The sequence below is a fragment of the Dipteris shenzhenensis genome, chromosome 21 (assembly GCF_047967505.1).
Source record: "Dipteris shenzhenensis isolate YYH24624 ecotype China chromosome 21, Dip_SZ_1.0, whole genome shotgun sequence".
NCBI classification, from domain to species: Eukaryota; Viridiplantae; Streptophyta; class Polypodiopsida; order Gleicheniales; family Dipteridaceae; genus Dipteris; species Dipteris shenzhenensis.
Genome location: NC_141616.1, coordinates 5,710,255 through 5,717,378, shown reverse-complemented (window position 1 = coordinate 5,717,378; position 7,124 = coordinate 5,710,255).

Sequence of the window (7,124 nt, the reverse complement as noted above, 5' to 3'; positions counted from 1 at the left end):
TGGGCAAAATCACAGGTGTCAAAGCGATCCTATTGTGGTCATACAACAACTGTGCTTTTATTCAAGGGCGTATTTATCCTCATCAACAAGCTTATTTACTCAAGGTATGAAGTGCATAATTTGTGCACTAGTTGTTTACTTTGTTGTATCAAAATTGTTTGCCACACACACATACATATACACATACCGAGAATTTTCTAATATTATCACATCTACATTTCTCCGATGGGCACAAAACTTTGTACACGCCTCAACCTAGGTTGTATTGACTTGCATACAAAGTGGTGCACCTATCCCATAAGTACTTGTTTGGATAACACACCTCCAAACGTATTTGTATCACGATTGTGCATAACACTAGGAACAAAATGGTGTATAATGTGAGATCGACTATGCAAAGCATATCCAATGGACACAAGACTTTGCACGTTCCTCAACCTAGGCAGTATTGACTTGTGTGCAAAGTGGCATCCCCATCCGATAAGTACTTGTTTGAAAAATACACCTACAATCGTGTTTTTTGACGGTTGTACATGACACCAAGGCCAAAAATGGTATTTAATACTCAATCTACCATGTAAAGCATATCCGATGGGCACAATACTTTGCACGTGCCTCAAAAGTGGTGGTATGGTATTCCATGCAAAGTGGAATGCCCATTAAATAAGTACTTTTTAGAATATCACACCTAGGACCATGTTTTTTATTGGTTGTTGTCCATGACACTAAGGCAAAAACGCTGATTTATGCTTAATCGACAATGCAACGCATATGCGATCATCACAATACTTTGCACACATCTCAACCTAGGTATTATTGACTTACATGCAAAGTGGCGTGCCCATCCCATAAGTACTTAGTTGAATAACACATCTAGGACCGTGTTTTTTGACGGTTGTGCATGACACTAAGGCCAAAACAGTGTTTAATGCTTATTCGACCATGCAAAGCATATCCGATGGGCAAAATACTTTGCACACACCTTCAAATAGGTGGAATTGACTTAGGTGCAAAGTGGCACACCCATCCCATAAGTGCTTGATCGGATAACACACCTAGCAACGTGTTTTTTTACGAATGTGCATGACACTAGAGCAAAAGTAGTATTTAATGCTCGATCGACCATGCAAAGGATATCCGATGGGCACAACACTTTTTGTATGCCTCAACCTAGGTGGTATTGAAATGTTCTCAAAGAGAAACACCCATCTGATAAGTACTTGGTCAGATAACACACCTAAGGGCGTGTTTTTTTGCGGATGTCCATATCACTAGGGAAAAAATGGTGTATAATGTGTGATCGACCATGCAAAGCATATCCGATGGTGACAAATCTTTGCATGCACCTCAACGTAGTTGAAACAGACTTGCGTGCAAAGTGGAGCCCCCATCCAATAAGTACTTATCTGAATAACACGCCTACGGTCGTGTTTTTATATGGTTGTGCATGACACAAAGGCAAAAACAGTGTTTTATGCTTGATCGACAATGCAAAGCATATCCGATGGGCACAATACTTTGCACACACCTTAAACTAGGTGGAATTGACTTACATGCAAAGTGCCATTCCCATCGCATAAGTACTTGATCGGATAACACACCTAGCAGCGTGTTTTTTACGGATGTGCATGACACTAAGGCAAAAATGGTATTTAATGCTCGATCGACCATTGAAAGCATATCCGATGGGCACAATACTTTTCCTATACCTTAACCTAGGTGGTATTGAAATGTTATCAAAGAGGCACACCCATCCGATAAGTACTTGGTCAGATAACATACCTAAGGGCATGTTTTTTTGCGGATGTGCATATCACTACGGGAAAAACGTTGTATAATGCGTAATCGACCATGCAGAGCATATCCGATGGTGACAATACTTTGCACGCATCTCAACCTAGTTGAAACGGACTTGCGTGCAAACTGGAGCCCCCATCCGATAAGTACTTGTTTGATTAACACACTTAGGACCGTGTTTTTTCATGGTTGTGCATGACACTAAGGCAAAAACGATGTTTTATGCTTGATCGACAATGCAAAGCATATCCGATGGGCACAATACTTTGCACACACCTTCAACTAGGTGGAATTGACTTACATGCAAAGTGGCACACCCATCCCATAAGTGTTTGATAGGATAACATACCTAGCAGCGTGTTTTTTTTACGGATGTGCGTGACACTAGAGTAAAAATAGTATTTTATGCTCGATCGACCATGCAAAGGATATCCGATGGGCACAACACTTTTCCTACACCACAAGCTAGGTGGTATTGAAATGTTCTCAAAGAGGCACACCCATCCGATAAGTACTTGGTCAGATAACACACCTAAGGGCGTGTTTTTTTGCGGATGTGCATATCACTAGGGAAAAAACGGTGTATAATGTGTGATCGACCATGCAAATCATATCCGATGGTGACAATACTTTGCGTGCACCTCAACGTAGTTGAAACAGACTTGCGTGCAAACTGGAGCCCCCATTCGATAAGTACTTGTTTAATTAACACACTTAGGATCGTGTTTTTTCATATCACTACGGGAAAAACGTTGTATAATGTGTAATCGACCATGCAGAGCATATCCGATGGTGACAATACTTTGCACACATCTCAACCTAGTTGAAACGGACTTGGGTGTAAACTGGAGCCCTTATCCGATAAGTACTTGTTTGATTAACACACTTAGGACCGTGTTTTTTCATGGTTGTGCATGACACTAAGGCAAAAACGATGTTTTATGCTTGATCGACAATGCAAAGCATATCCGATGGACAGAATACTTTGCACACACCTTCAACTAGGTGGAATTGACTTACATGCAAAGTGGCACACCCATCCCATAAGTGTTTGATAGGATAACATACCTAGCAGCGTGTTTTTTTTACGGATGTGCATGACACTAGATCAAAAATAGTATTTAATGCTCGATCGACCATGCAAAGGATATCCGATGGGCACAATACTTTTTCTACACTGTAACCTAGGTGGTATTGAAATGTTCTCAAAGAGGCACACCGATCCGATAAGTACTTGGTCAGATAACACACCTAAGGTCGTGTTTTTTTGCAGATGTGCATACCACTAGGGAAAAAACGGTGTATAATGTGTGATCGACCACGCAAATCATATCCGATGGTGACAATACTGTGCACACACCTCAACGTAGCTAAAACAGACTTGAGTGCAAAGTGGAGCCCCCATCCGATAAGTACTTGTTTGAATAACACACCTAGGACCGTGTTTTTTCATGGTTGTGCATGACACTAAGGCAAAAACGGTGTTTTATGCTTGATCGACAATGTAAAGCATATCCAATGGGCACAATCTTTGCACAAACCTTCAACTAGGTGGAATTGACTTACATGCAAAGTGGCACTCCCATCCCATAAGTGCTTGATCGGATAACATACCTAGCAGCGTGTTTTTTTACGGATGTGCATGACACTAGAGTAAAAATAGTATTTATTGCTCGATCGATCATGCAAAGGATATCCGATGGGCAAAACACTTTTCGTACGCCTCAACCTAGGTAGTATTGGAATGTTCTCAAAGAGGCACGCCCATCCGATAAGTACTTGGTCAAATAACACACCTAAGGGCGTGTTTTTTTGCGAATGTGCATATCACTCGGGAAAAAATGGTGTATAATGCGTGATCGACAATGCAAAGCATATCCGATGGTGAAAATACTTTGCACGAACCTCAACGTAGTTGAAACAGACTTGCGTGCAAAGTGGAGCCCCCATCCGATAAGTACTTGTTTGAATAACACACCTAGGACTGTGTTTTTTCATGGTTGTGCATGACACTAAGGCCAAAACGGTGTTTTATGCTTGATCGACAATGCAAAGCATATCCGATGGGCACAATAATTTGCACACACCTTCAACTAGGTGGAATTGACTTACATGCAAAGTGGCACGCCCATCCCATAAGTGCTTGATCGGATAACATACCTAGCAGCGTGTTTTTTTACGGATGTGCATGACACTAGATCAAAAATAGTATTTAATGCTCGATCGACCATGAAAACGATATCCGATGGGCACAACACTTTTCATACACCTCAACCTAGGTGGTATTGAAATGTTCTTAATGAGGCACACCCATCCGATAAGTACTTGGTTAGATAATACACCTAATGGCGTGTTTTTTTGCGGATGTCCATATCACTAGGGAAAAATGGTGTATAATGCGTGATCAACCATGCAAAGCATATCCGATGGTGACAATACTTTGCACGCACCTCAATGTAGTTGAAAGGGTGTTGCGTGCAAAGTGGAGCCCCCATCCGATAAGTACTTATTTGAATAACACACCTACGGCTGTGTTTTTATATGGTTGTGCATGACACAAAGGCAAAAACGGTGTTTTATGCTTGATCGATAATGCAAAGCATATCCGATGGGCATAATACTTTGCACACACCTTCAACTAGGTGGAATTGACTTACATGCAAAGTGGCATTCCCATCGCATAAGTACTTGATTGGATAACACACCTAGCAGCGTGTTTTTTTACGGATGTGCATGACACTAAGGCAAAAATGGTATTTAATGCTCGATCAACCATGCAAAGCATATCCGATGGGCACAATACTTTTCCTACACCTTAACCTAGGTGGTATTGAAATGTTCTCAAAGAGGCACACCCATCCGATAAGTACTTGGTCAGATAACATACCTAAGGGCATGTTTTTTTGCAGATGTGCATATCACAACGGGAAAAACGTTATATAATGCGTAATTGACCATGCAGAGCATATCTGATGGTGACAATACTTTGCATGCATCTCAACCTAATTGAAACTCACTTGCGTGCAAACTGGAGCCCCCATCCGATAAGTACTTGTTTGATTAACACACTTAGGACCGTGTTTTTTCATGGTTGTGCATGACACTAAGGCAAAAACGGTGTTTTATGCTTGATCGACAATGCAAAGCATATCCGATGGGCACAATACTTTGCACACACCTTCAACTAGGTGGAATGGACTTACATGCAAAGTGGCACTCCCATCCCATAAGTGCTTGATCGGATAACATACCTAGCAGCGTGTTTTTTTACGGATGTGCATGACACTAGAGAAAAAATAGTATTTATTACTCGATCGATCATGCAAAGGATATCCGATGGGCACAACACTTTTTGTACGCCTCAACCTAGGTGGTATAAAATGTTCTCAAAGAGGCACACTAATCCGATAAGTACTTTGTTAGATAACACACCTAAGGGCGTGTTTTTTTGCGGATGTGCATATCACTAGAGAAAAAATGGTGTATAAGGCGTGATCGACCATGCAAAGCATATCCGATGGTGACAATACTTTGCACGCACCTCAAGGTAGTTGAAACAGACTTGCATGCAAGGTGGAGCCCCCATCCAATAAGTACTTGTTTGAATAACACACCTAGGACCGTGTTTTTTCATGGTTGTGCATGACACTAAGGCAAAAACGGTATTTTATGCTTGATCGACAATGCAAAGCATATCCAATGGGCACAATACTTTGCACACACCTTCAACTAGGTGTAATTGACTTACATGCAAAGTGGCACACCCATCCCATAAGTGCTTGATCGGATAACATACCTAGCAGTGTGTTTTTTTACGGATGTGCATGACACTAGAGTAAAAATAGTATTTAATGCTCGATTGACCATGAAAAGGATAGCCGATGGGCACAACCCTTTTCGTAGTTGAAATGGACTTGTGTGCAAAGTGGAGCCCCCATCCGATAAGTACTTGTTTGATTAACACACCTAGGACCGTGTTTTTTCATGGTTATGCATGACACTAAGGCAAAAACGTTGTTTTATGCTTGATCGACAATGCAAAGCATATCCGATGGGCACAATACTTTGCACACACCTTCAAATAGGTGGAATTGACTTACATGCAAAGTGGCACTCCCATCCCATAAGTGCTTGATCGGATAACATACCTAGCAGCGTGTTTTTTTACGGATGTGCATGACACTAGAGCAAAAATAGTATTTATTGCTCGATCGATCATGCAAAGGATATCCAATAGGCACAACACTTTTCGTATGCCTCAACCTTGGTGGTATTGGAATGTTCTCAAAGAGGCACACCCATCCGATAAGTACTTGGTCAGATAACACACCTAAGGGCGTGTTTTTTTGCGGATGTGCATATCACTAGGGAAAAAATGGTGTATAATGCATGATCGACCATGCAAAGCATATCCGATGGTGACAATACTTTGTACGCACCTCAACCTAGTTTAAAAGGACTTGCATGCAAAGTGGAGCCCCCATCCGATAAGTACTTGTTTGAATAACACACCTAGGGCTGTGTTTTTATATGGTTGTGCATGACACTAAGGCCAAAACGGTGTTTTATGCTTGATCCGCAATGCAAAGCATATCCAATGGGCACAATACTTTACACACACCTTCAACCAGGTGGAATTGAATTACATGTAAAGTGGCATTCCCATCGCATAAGTACTTGATCGGATGACACACCTAGCAGCGTGTTTTTTAACGGATGTGCATGACACTAGAGCAAAAGTAGTATTTAATGCTCGATCGACCATGCAAAGCACATCCGATGGGAACAATACTTTTCCTACGCCTTAACCTAGGTGGTATTGAAATTTTGTCAAAGAGGAACACCCATCCGATAAGTACTTGGTTAGATAACATACCTAAGGGCGTGTTTTTTTGCAGATGTGCATATCACTATGGGAAGAACGTTGTATAATGCGTAATCGACCATGTAGAGCATATACGATGGTGACAATACTTTGCACACATCTCAACCTAGTTGAAACAGACTTGCGTGAAAAGTGGAGCCCCCATCCAATAAGTACTTGTTTGATTAACACACTTAGGACCGTGTTTTTTCATGGTTGTGCATGACACTAAGGAAAAAATGGTGTTTTATGCTTGATCGACAATGCAAAGCATATCCGATGGGCACAATACTTTGCACACACTTTCAACTAGGTGAGATTGACTTACATGCAAAGTGGCACACCCATCCCATAAGTGCTTGATTGGATAACATACCTAGCAGGCTCGTGTTTTTCTCGTGTTTTTTTACGGATGTGCATGACACTAGAGTAAAAATAGTATTTAATGCTCGATCGACCATGC